The following is a 13700-nucleotide window of genomic DNA, read 5'->3' as shown; positions in this document are numbered from 1 at the left end:
GAAGCTCAATTTTCAGAGCCCATGAGCTTGTGCAACACATTGTATATATGACATACAGAGAGAAATCTGTACCCAACAGTAAATATTGTCTTAATTTATTAGTTTTTTTTCTTAAAAGACTCTTTTCCCATTAAACTTCTAATATTGAAAGTAATCTTTAAAATAATGCTCTTTGTTACACAAAGGAAAAAAAGTTGGTTTTTTTTTTCAAGTAAATAATGACTATGTTGCATTTACTGATTTCTTCATGGCATAGTACACGTTAGAGATATAAAATGCAAGTTTGTATTGAGCTGGACACTTTGAGACTCCTTATGTTGTTCCCATTTTACACTGTTGCAGCTCTTTCATGCTGACATATGTGAAAGTAAAAGGAGAACTGGGATCCTCCTCCATGGTTTCATTCTGTGTTGCCAGAAAATAATGGATGCCAACATCAGAAGCACATCAACCATAAAAGTCATTTTACTGAAAAATATTCAATAATTTTAAAATTGTGAGGTTTTTTTGTCACAACAAAACAGCTATTAGTGTTGTCAGATCACTCATGCAGACCTGAGAGACTGCATGTGCTGTCTGGTAATGGTAAGCACATTATTAATGCATACAACTTGCCTGAGTACATAATAGCTGTTACCTTATATTTAATATATGTCACTGGTAGACAAAAAAACCACACTGCTTTTGAAACAGCTAATTTGGGTTAGCCATCACGATGGAAAACTGCACTCAAGGCAAAAGAAAATCTAATTTACCGCCATGTCAATAAATATAGTAAAGCTCAGTCTCTTCCCTGCCATGTTCCCACAGCTCCTTCACCAGCCAGTGACGCAGAATTACCCAGTGTGCAAGTTTCATCTACAGACCGATGGTAATTCAAGAGCACCTGCTATATATCACAGCTAATAGAAGAAATGACTTTTTGGATTGACAGAAAGCACCTTGGTCCTGAAACAACAACAGGAAATGGTGTGTAGGACTGAATTGCTGACAGACCATATTTTCTTTCAACTTGATGAGATTTCCTTAAATGCATCTCATCCTAGTCCTGGTGAGAATGTGCTTTGCTGGCAACAAAGATCTTAGAGGCTTATCATGTAGAAGACCCTGTCTGACCTAGTCACTACAAAAACCTTCTATAATTAAGGAAAATTAAAATTCACCACCATAAACGTTGATCTTTTCTCCTCTGACAAAGGTGAAGTAGGGAAAATAAATCAGAGGTTTTATGTTGTAGGTATCTAAAATTAGGGAAGAGGAATCCTGCCCACTGTAAATAAGTCATTCATGTCTGAAAGAATATTTTTATTCCAATTAACTGAAACACGCAGGAAATAATTTATTCAGTTAGTAAGGTTATCTAAGGTGAGGAAAAACACCATTAAAAGGCAGCTATAGATTTCATGAGTGTACACCTTTCAGTTGTTTTCCTACACATGTATACAGAAAATAAAATGGTGGAATTTATTGAGTATCTCAAGTTCATACTTGTGAAACGTGCTTTTAGACAATAAATAATAATTTTACTTTTTTATTATAAATAAAAGAGATAATAGCACTTCATTATACTGATGCTGCCTACAGATACACAATCTTGCAAATGGTGTCTACCTGGGCAGTATTTTGACACAAATACAGCCTAGAAATCATTGATGTCTGTCTTCATTTTCTCAAAATATCTCTGATTTCTGGTCTTTTGGATTTGAATGTACTGTATATTGACAGAATTTTTTAAAAAATAAGATCTATGTTCGTGCAGCCCTGCGCTCTGACTGCAGATACATTAGCTTCTCATGTACCATCTTCCTTAGTACCTTTTTTGGTGCATTGGGGTAACTAAGGGTGGATACCCACAGAGTAGAGATAGTGTCTGTGTGTGAGCATCTACCTCCATCAGTGGAGATCTGGGGCAGAATTTAATTGCTAAATCATAGGCATCTGGCATCATTTGGGGTGCTATCAGGTATTTCATCTAGAACTTTCCAGCTGTGAAAGTTCTCTCCTAGATATCAGAATTTGTCTAGTCAATACAACTCAGAAAGTGGCAAAACTCATCTTAAAGTGGCTTATAATCAGTCAGTTGTAACAATCCACAGACTAATACAAGCCCAAACACTTGTCAGGGAGCTAAGGCAACTGGTAACTGGTCTGGGTAACTGGTAAGAGGAGGGTGAGGTACACCATCCTTCACTGGTATGACTCACTGCTGCAGACACTCAGCTCTGAAGCCTCATTCCAGGCTTTGTAAAGATAAAGTCCAGGCTCTCATACTAGCGATTTCTCCTTGGTATCTAAGTGAACTCAGAGCATATAGGGCTGGGTGTAACGTGCAGTGTAGTGGCTTGTGATTTGAGTCAGGACAGATGCATGAATCCAAGGATCTGCTGCCTTTGGCAGCCAGACACTGCTATCTGTACCATTCCTGCTGTCAGAGTCAGGATCTTTGAATGGGGGAAAGGTTATCATCTTGCAGATCCGTCAGAAAAACCCACAGTCCTCTGCTTATCAATAAAATGACAAAACAAATCATAAGATGAAGCAAGCTAAAGTATTGACAGAAATATTTTATTAGCTACAAGGAAAAATCTTGTAAGATAACTGCATTTGATACATTAATATGAATGTATGAAGAAAAAAGCTTTACTAACTTCTTTGCATTTTTGAACCAATAGCTATGAAGATTTCTGGGTTTTTTTTCCTAGTAACTGCTGTTTTATTGCATAATATAAATAAAGAAAATTAGTTTTAAAATTCCATTCTTCATGTGTTCACATAGAACAAAAGGTAGGTGGTAAAATGTGGGTGTGAAAATGCTTTGGAGAATGAGGCAAAATGATAAAAATTAAATTAGTTTGGTTGTAATTCTTACATTATACAAGAAAATTATTCTCTACTTAAGAGAGATCTAGCTGTCCATGTCTGAGATCTGAATCTTAGAAATCAGTGTCATAAGAAAAAAAAAATAGAAAAAGAAAAAATAATTGAAGGAAAAGTAGTGACGACAATAAGTCTTACAGAACTTACTTATTGTTCTTCCTGTCTCATTTAGAGATATAGTGGTGTCATGACAGTAACCAAGATCACAGTTATTATGGGCCTTTTGGTCTACAATACAGCAGTCTTTCAATCTAATTTCTGATATTCTAACAAATACAAGACCTCTATAAGCACTTACCTTGGTACTTCCAAGCACCAGAGTGTCTAGAAGAGACAGAAATAAATTTGGCATAAAATCAGGGACATATTGTTCCTTTATCTTAGCTGTAATATGAAGATGCTTCTCAGCTGGTCAATCTAAGACAAGCTTTGAAGAAAGCCACATCTGAGCTCAGCTGAGCAAGTCTGTATCCATTGCTCACTGTAAGCCACAAGTCTCTATCCCATGTGCTGTGTGCTGTGCTCCCTGTGTCTTATCACACTTCAGATCACTGGGGGGCCAGCTGCAAACAGACTTCTTTGTCTACCATATTCATGGTGTTTCTACTGAACCAAAAGTATAAAACAGGAAGACCCAAATTACATAAATTAATGCAGAAGCCAAGTAATTCTGAATCACTAGAAGTGAATGTAGAAAAGAAGTCAAAATAATATTTCTTTATAAAAAGTTTTATGTCTATGGAAAACTCGTGAAATAGATAATTTAAGTCCTCTCTTTTGGGATAGCTAATATTAGGTTAGGTGAAAACATAAAGTCCTGTAAAAACCAATCCAACACTTGAAGAATTAAACTGGTATTTATCAAGTCTATGGAAGACAACTCCCCTGAACAAGCAAATGTGATCCTAGGCCAAGCCTTCAATGACCTTCAATGTTGAGTACTAATTTTAGTACTTGGATTTTATTCCATTCACTTATATATTACTTTTGTTTTATTTAGGGCTGATTGTTTTAAAGCAGCCTGTGTTGATAATCATTCACTGTTTTCCTCCAATATCTAAAGCATTTTGCAGTTCTCATTTGTAACTGCTTGAACCTCAGTCTTCATTTTGAATAGTAAGTGGTGTCATAAACAGACTCTTTTTATTTTAAGGTTTATGACAAATATATTACAGGGAATTAAACTCTGTTTTATCCTGTCAGTAGTAAGCAATGCAAGAACAATTATTGGTAACCTGACAGCATCTCTGACAGCTTGCTCCAAAAGGTGTGTTTTAAGGCTGAATATAAGATAGTGGTTATGTACCCAGTTATTACCTATTGATCTCAAAGCACTTTCCCTACTATGTTTTAAAATACCCACTATTTCTTCTGTTGCATTTAACATATTTTTTCTTCTTTAAGCAAGTATTTTTCCATTTCCAATCTCCACATTTCCTCTGATTCATAATTAAGGAACATTTTCTTTTTTTTTTAATGGGCACAGATATATTTCAACTTCCATATATTTTTGGAATACTCATATTAACATACATCACTGCAAAGGTGCTCCAAGGAGGCCATTCCAGAGGATGAAGCAATTTCCCCAGATGTCTCTAGAACATCGCTTTTCCTGTCCGCAGCACACTTACATCACAGAGCCAACTCAGCTAGCAACACGTTATGGGTTTTATTTTATGGTTCAATTCACAGGATATGATCCAGTGTGACCCCACATTCACTGAAGATGCAGGAAAAGACCCTCAACTTCAGACTCCTCCAACTGCAGCTCTCACAGTTGTTCCATCCCTCTACCTGGCACGGCAAGGGGGCCAGAATGGCCAGGGTGGGTTAGGGACAGCATGGGGTGCAGGATCAGAGCCAACAGAGAAAGGAGGAGGAAGAAGAGCTGATGACAGAGGAGCTATGAACAGCTGTGAATGATTTTACAGGATCAGCCAACCAAGTAATTAATTCCCCTCTTCATCTAGTCTTCAATAACTGCAATATGAATTGCTCTCTTCAAGGAATTTTTTCTTATTCTTTTAGCCTCCTTCTGGGAGATTCAGCTGATCTGTCTTGTTTTTAATTTCTGTGGTAAAGCCTAGCAGTAACATTTTTATCATTTTAGTGATTTTCTAATACTATATGTGAATATAAACTGCGTGTGTGTCAATCCTCCCTAAAGCTTTTTCCATAACATAGAGTTTATATTTTTTTGATCATATGCTTTCAATCATAGTGAAAAATGGCTCTCTTTCATTCATTCACTTATCTCTTGTCTCTCAATATATATAAAAAAATAAATCACCCCCAAATATAAGTAGAGTCCCTCAAAGAAGCAGAATCCAAGAAGACCATAATATTTTGCATAGCCTTTAAATTGTATACACAAAGACTTCTCAGAAGAATCTTCAAACAGCTGGTTTGTACTTTCCATGTGTTTTACAAAAAATCTGAGCTGGTAAAAGAGGACAGGTTTTAGCAACTTGGAGTGAATCCCTGAGGATCCGTAGTTCTTTGGTGGGGACATCCCCAAAGAGGCTGAACCCATGCCAGAGAGGAGGAAAAATAAATAAGAAGCAAGCAGCAGGATATGGTTCTGAACATGGTCCCAACCCCTGAGATTCCTGTCACCTCAAAAAAGGGATTGAGAGAGTCTGGGTGAAGCCTGTGTCAAAAATAAGGTCAGTTGAGACTAGAAAGAGAAGGGAGAAGAACAGTTGAAAACAATTATTGTGAGCAAGAAGAGAACAGGTAGCAAGAGTAAGGAAAGCAAGAACAAAAAGTGTCACAGAACAGTTGTGATAAACTCCCAATTTTCTGCCAAAAAATCTGTGGTTTTTCTTTCTTTTCTGAAGCAGCTGACAATGGTGCTGTCCAAAGAGCAGCAAGGACTAGCAAAGACTAGATAGAATTTTTGACTCCAGCATAAATGAGTCCTTACCTGAACAGCTTTCATATATGTCATTATGTAGATTGATAAACTCCAAACATAGAGTACTAGATATCATGGCACCATAGGATCAGCACTGGTGTTTGGTACATTGCATGGAAAATCATAAATTTGATTTTTTCCCTTTTGAGATCACTTGCAAGGAGGGAAGAAATAGTAACCATAAATAGGAAGGTGTGATGATGTTCCTGTTCACAAATACTTTATTAATTCTAGGAATAAAATTCATAACAAACAAAAAGAGAAAAGAAAATGGAGACCACTGGCATGAGTCATTTGAGGGACTAAAACCTAATTAGATAGTAAAATTTTAGGTAAATATTTTAATATAGTGCATGTTTTGGTTGATACACTGAAGATTGTCCAGTTCAGGTGCAGCAATAGAAAAAAGCAGTATGTGGAGACACATATGTAGCCCGAAAGAATAAAAACTTATATAGAAATAAAACCATGGTATTTCCCAAGACCTTGGACTGTAGCAGATGGCAAGAAATTGCTTGGCAAGCATATGGTTGGGAATTGCAGTTGTTGATTTGAAGCTTTAGAGTTACTAAAAGAAAACAGAGAAACTTTCTCTGAATATGTTTTGACCTCTGGACCTCTGACCAACATTTCCCTCTAATGAGATTTGCATTCCTTTTTCTTTCTTGAGTGTAGAAATACATCAGGTGGTCAGAGTGCTGCTCCTGCAAATATTGCAGTGCAAAAAGAAATGTAGGCATGTGGCTGAATTGTGTTGTGATTAAATAGACTTTCTTTCCCAAGAAAATTAAACCAGTATGATGTTATTTTTCTAGTTTATTGCCAAGTGGTCTGGGTGCAGTATAAAACCCAATTGTGTGATGAATCATATCTAACTATGATGCTCTAGATACATCCTCCATCTTAGAAGCAGTGCATCAAAAGAGACTGCAGAAAGCAGGAGGCTCTGCTCCCACTTGTGTGACAGGCACAAACTAGTAATGATTTCCCTGCTCCAGGCCATAACATGGAGAACAGAAAAACCAAAACATGAGAATGATTTATTTTCCTCCTAATAATACAATTAGGTCACTACAGGAAATACATAGTGTTATGCACAACGAGCTCTTTGTTCTAGATATTACAGCCCTTGTGTCAGCTACGTGTAAAAGTAGATTAGCTGGTTTGGGACAGGTCTGCTGGTGCTCTGGAGTGTGGGTGAAACTGTCTGTACTTTTTCTTTCCAAAAAACCTTCACACTTCTCATTGCTGAATTTCATGAAGTTCCTATCAACTCATGTCTCCTGCCTGCTGAGGACTTTCTGGATGGCAGTGTGACCCTCTGTCTTATCAGCCACTCCTCCCAGTTTTGCGTTGTCTGCAACACAGCTGAGGCTCATCCTGTCATATAGATCATTAATGAAGATGATAAACAGGACTGAGCCCAGCACTGATCCCTGGGACATAGCAAGAATCACTGGTCTCTGCCCCCTGGACCTGGCCATTCAGCTGCTTTTCAACCCATGGGCTCATCCAGCCCATCCATCACCAGCTCCTCTATTAGGATCTCACACATAACAATATAAAAAGCCTTGCTGAAATCAAGTTAGACAATATCCACTGGTCTTTCCTCATCTACCAAGCCAGTCATTGCCTTGTGGAATGTTATCAGGACTTAACAGGCCCTAAAATTAAATGGAAGTTTTCTTTGCCCACCCTGCCCCCCCCTCCCTTTACTCTTTTGGACACATCTAAAAAACATTAGAAACACTGAAAAACTAAAAATAGCTAAAAAGAACACATGTCAAATGCTGATCATTTCAAAAGAAAGATTTGTAAATGATTTAAACACTAATTAAAAAAAATAGGCCCAGCATAAAAAATTTACTTGAATGTGGATTCATAATTAATTGCGGTACTTTCTGCACAGACTGAAAATCCATCATGAAATTAATTAAACTAATATTTAAAAAGAAACAAACACTGTGTAACATTTAGATTTACTGTAGTGCTATAGTAGAAATTAGAAAGGTGTATTAATTGAAGTCCGTTACTCTTAATAGGTTAAATTACAAATCTGCAGCCAGACCTAAGGATTATATCAAGTCAATAGAACTCTGTGTCACTGTAAACTAATTAAGTATGAATTTTTTATCAATAATATTTTACAGAAGTGTCAGTCTGTGGAGCAGACTCAGTCCTTTCAGTGCAGGTTTTGTCAGAGAGCAGTGATAGCCATGGCTGGGCAAGGCTGTGGGGAGCTGGAATATTTTCTGTCTGGAAGACTGAAGCTGCATTCATACAGGACATTTCATCCACAGGAAGTTAGTGATAATATACATATAGGTACATATACAGTTGAGATTAATGCAGCAAAGTCAAAGTAGGGAATGCCAGAATGAGGCCTGCTTATGTAACCCATTTCTGCTTGCAGGAGATAGTCTTGAATATAGAAATCATCTCTCTCACATATGTCTATTTCATTTACTGCATGTGCAAGGGATTCAGATTACTGAGTCATCTTTAAAATGAATGGGAATTCAGACAGAAACATACTCTGGCCTAATTACAGGAAAACATGTAATTAACAAGCCAAACATTTACAGCAATTGCATGTAAGGGTCAAATCTGAGTATAGGTGTCAATAGGTACCTTCTACATCTTCAACAATTATGTTGGTTTGAGCCCTTACTCAGGAAATGTGGGAAAGAATCATCTTCCCTTCTTGCTGCCACATTCTAAACTGCAATGGACTGAATCATGCATCAGCATGCCCACTTTCACAGACAGCCATCTTTAAATTTTCCACACCATATACGATCTAAATCTAAACTACAAAGGTACTTTGTTACTTCTTTCAGTGGTATAGTTGATAATACCCTTCACAGTGTGTCTTTGCAGATTTTATTCCTTTAAACACTGTCTGGAAAACTGTAACCTAGGAGGGGAAGCTTGCATCTTCCCAGGAGACCTAATGCTTGGGTCAAAGGAGGCTCCAGGGTGCGAGAAGCAAGAGCTGGGAAAATGCAGTGAGGAAGAGGAAGATGCCTAAAGAGGTAAAAAGCTTCCCTGAGACCAGAGGGATGGCACAGAGAGGTCTCCAATACAGAACACCATTGAGCTGTCTGTAAAGAAAAACCTGCTCCATTAGGTACAGCAGATGAGCAAGACAATAATGGACAAAGCCTGTTTCCTTTTTCATTAGTCTACTTAGGGCCCCTGAGTTTTCAATATTTAAAAATATAATATATAATTTAGTCAAAAAGGGTGTGCTTCACATTCCCCCAAATCTCACAAAGCAGACACACAAGATGAGGCCTTGGTCAAACAATGATGCCACCTTGTTGCCAGAGGTGCAGTCAGAGTTCCCTCCACAGTTTTAAGAAAATTCAATATTTAATCTTGCTGCTAGCAAGAGTCTGTGCCAAACCCTGCACTTCTAACAACTTCAGGTACTAATTTTTGTAAACAGGAATTTACTCTGGATTTTTAGATAGAAATCAAAATTTCCAGGCAGCTCTACATAATAATACTGTATCAGAAAGTTTTTCCTGTTCCTTAAATAGACATTTTTTGTCTTCGTGCTATGGCAGTCTTGCTTAGAAGTGTTATTTTACACAGTGCCAAAATGTACAATTTATGTTTTTAAGAGATGAAGCAGATGTGTACTGAGTTTGTAGCCATTTAAGGCATTTTCCTTCAAAGAAAGCTACATCATGAGGCATTCATTTAAACTCTCACCTGCCCTCTGCTACACAAAAAACTGAACTCAGAAAGCAGCCTAAATAAAGCAATAAAGTTTGATTAATTAAAATTTTTTGCCTTGCTTTCTCTTAAGAACATAGCAAATGCACTTTTATCCCCTTCTGGAGTCATAGATCTGTGTAAATAAATCCTAATATTTTCAGAGGAATAAAATAAGTTCTTCCTCAACTACTTTCTATCTTGCAATGACTTTGTGCCTTCCATACACAGAAGTGCAGCCACACCAGTTTTTGTCACTTGAGGCTTTTCATTCTCTGGGGTGATTTCATACCCTCCCTCACACACCTGAGATTTTAAGAAGTTTTCCCATTCCATCAACTTTGTGTTTTTCCCGATGAAAAAAGCCCTGTGATCAAAACCAAGACCGCTCTGAAATCTTACCCTAAAAATGTATGAGCCAACAAGAAGTGCTCACTGAGGAATTAGAACCTGAAAATTCCTGTTGTCTTGTTGACTGATGTACATCCTGCACTAGAAAAGCAATTTATATTGGGTTCATATATACACTGTTCTGCTTGGTTTCTCACTTGTATATAACCTACATTGATGGTTCCAGCATTGCTGGCTCTCCTGCTTGATGTTATTACCTACTTACTGGAACTGTATCTCCCGAGACAAAACTTTCTAGGGCTTCCACTACTGGCAATAAAAATTTTTCCAAGATAATCTAGCTTTCATTGCTAGAACAAAAATGTCTGTCTGTAGCTCAGTACAGTCCTTGAAGGAAACAGGTCAGGAAAGAAAAGTAAAGCTCTTCCAGTGTTATCATACCTCTGGTGTCAGGGAGCCCTTACGTTACATTTACCCTCTTTTCTGGGGAAACACATGTTCTTTTAGGGGTGGGGAGGAAGTTTTGCAGTTAACAGTCTTTCCTCAGTGATGCGCAGAAAGGACCTACATTGGGAATACTAGAAATGAAAGGAACAGAGTTGGAACAGGACCAGGTCTAATGTCTTCCTTCTCTCCATATGCCACATTGGTTTATGCATGAGACAAGGGCAGGTATTCTAAGTGCAGCAGATAGAAAGCAGCCATAACTAAAGAGAAGGCTTGTGTATCAATTCTCTTGCCTGTAAATTGGATTAAAATGTTAAGTTAGCATTTCTTAGTGGCAGACAGCTGAATTGCTATAGAGTTTTCTGCAACAAATCAGTCACCCACAGTTTGAGCTAGTAAGCCACAAAGCTGAAAGTTAATACTGGTTGCTTTCCACAATCCACTAATAACAGGAACGCTGCTATTCAACAAACCACAGAGCTTTGAAAGTGTTTTCTTTAACAATAGCATAAATGTGCTGCAAAGTGGCAAGATCAAACACAGTAAGAATCCACCAATTTGTGCACCCCTGCAAGGCACACGCTGGATGAAATGCATGAGCTGTACCTTCAACAACACAAACCCTACATTAGATTCCACATTTCTGAAGGGAAGGCAGATTTGCACTGTGTTTAGGGTAGGATTGTGCCAATCTGTCAGATTCTGCTCCCCTTATTCAAGATAAGCTGACCTTTGCTCAGCAATGAGTAGACGGAGATGCTATTTAGCAGGAGAAAAGGCAGTTCATGGGGGTGGGGGCACAGCACCAAAAATGTCAGGAATTCATTCACACACACACACACACACACACACACACACACGTTTAGATATATCAATATCCTATTTCAAGATAAGCAGACTCTTGGATGATGAGGCCCCTGCTGTAACTTCACCCCCTTTTTTTTTCCTTGATCAGGTCATTTCACCTAGATATCTCCCACTTATAACAAAAAACCTTCATGAGAGGTTCCCTCCCTCTTCAGAAGAGAACAGTTCTGTGCATCTGCCTGAGATTAGCCCCTCACTGCTTGAGAAGGGTTTTTTCATGTCTCCATTAACACAAGAACCCTATGTTCCTTAACTGAGTAAACCACAATTTTTACAGTCTCTTGCTGCAGTTAGGATTATTTTAAAATGCCTGAAATAGTTTCTTATGCTCTGTTTATTGTCTTTCTCACCGCTCTGCATGAGCTGGCTGTACTCATTATCAGCTGCTGTAGTTAGCAAGGAAATAATGTATGGTGGATTTGTAGGATAGTGGGATTAAAGTATGCTTTTCGAACTATTCCAGAAGGGGAAAAAAAAAGTGGGAAAAAAAAAGTAAAAAGAGAAAATAAACAGACAAAAAAAGCTTAAAACAAAGAGAAAACTACAGAGAAAAATCAGGCACAACAACATTAGGTTTCCTAGCTCACACAACAGCCTTCCAGCTCTCAATTTTTTAAGTAACACAGACTTAGTTCTGTGTGGAGCTATGTGGAGAATATGAAGAAGCAGACAAAACTAATTTCATGTTTGAGTTGTCCAGACTGATATGTTTTATATTTCCAGAATACTGGAGCCTGTGTTCTGCATGCCAGATTTTTTTTTTTTTTTTTTTGTAAAACTATATTTGGTGTAGAGGAGACTTTTTCAGCTGCCTATATTAATATTCTAGCACATCCTCACACACCAAATTAGCCCTGGGGCCAGGAAGAGCAAAAATATAGTCAGGGTATCAGCTAGACTGGGGATTAAGAAAGCTAAACTGGCAGGAGGTTTGTTCAGCAATCCATAACAAGCTAGCCACACAGACTTCTTTAATTTTCCTACATTAATTAACAGAAATCAAGACTGTGGAAAGATCTCAGGAAAAGAAGGGAAAAATGTAATTCAAAGAGCTGTGATGGAACAACGTAATGTCAGACAATCTGAATTGGATTAAAACAAAGGAAGAAGAAAATTATTAAAAAGTAGATGGGAAGAGAAATCTAAGGGAAAAAAAAGAAAACAAGATTGGGCACTTTGACTCTCCAAGGAACTGGTCACAGCACTGAGCCTGACAGAGTTCAAGAACTGTTTGGACAATGATTTCAAGCACATGGTGTGACTGTTAGGATTGCCCTGTGCAGGACTGAGAATTGGACTTGATGATCCCTGTGGATCCCTACCAAGTCAACATATTCTGTGATAAAGTGTGAAAATGGCAGCATAACCTAAGTGAAGAAATCACTTTGGAGAAGAAAAATTAGCATCTTTAAATGTATGACACAATAAATGAATTGAATTATTTATAAGATCATAAATTCATTTATTGCCTGAATACCTCTGACAGGAGTTTAATTAAAGCACAATCTACAGAGATTTTTTTAGCTTGGTTTCAAACAGATTCTTAAGCTGCCTGTGTTTATGACCACCAGTACTGTGGTTAGCTAAAGAACCTCATAAAACCAATGATCTGCAGGGAACAGGAAGCATCATCTTCCCCATCTGTGCTGGTTCATGCTTGTTTTCTGTAAAAGCCTCCCTGGCTGGAATCCATCTTACCTGAGCTAGCAGTTCACTTAGCACAAACTTATAGACCAGGCTTCTCCTATGGTCTGTAGAAATAGGTACCTGCAAGCATTGGTCCCATTGGTTGTCCTAGATACATGCTAGGAAAGGAGGAAAAAAGCAGGCTTAATTTTCACAAATTAAAATGGAGTTTGTTTAAAACTTTCTAAATATAAGTGTAGTAGAACACTGGTCTACAAAATTTCCAGAGACTGGCACTACATTTTAAAGAACCATATTTACAGAAACACTTTCTAGTACAGTTAGACTTATTCTTGCCTTATTCTTTAAATGCTGCAAGACCAGTAGTTATACCAGATCAAATTTATTCTGCCATTTTCAACTTTGGGCCCCTAACAAATTTCCAGAAGAGTTCTAGATGCCTTTGGAAATTCTACATATGTAGAATGTACCTAATTCACACAAGTCAACAACAAAAGTAGTTGAAGAATTACTGTATTGAAGAAATTAAACTTCTTTGTACATAATCTCCTGCATTAAATCAAATGGAACGGTGCTGAGGATTCTTCTGGCAAACCAAAATCAAGCAGAGTCTGCATTTTGGTTGCAGATCTTCCCCATCCATAAGACTATTACATTTTTTAATACTAAAAATTTTTCTTGAGCTCAAGTAGGTGATTGTACATTTTATTGATATCATAACTGTTTATTTGCCACCTCACAGTTCAGAGTTCCTTCTTTTTTTTTTTTTTGGACAGAATTGGTGTTCCAGTCCACCATCACTATGTAATGGAAATAATTATTTGTCTTCCTTTAGCTTTTACACTGGAACATGAACCGCAGTACAGTGTAT

Source organism: Vidua macroura, chromosome 2 (assembly GCF_024509145.1).
Source record: "Vidua macroura isolate BioBank_ID:100142 chromosome 2, ASM2450914v1, whole genome shotgun sequence".
Taxonomy (NCBI): Eukaryota; Metazoa; Chordata; class Aves; order Passeriformes; family Viduidae; genus Vidua; species Vidua macroura.
Note: the sequence above shows the minus strand (reverse complement) of the source record.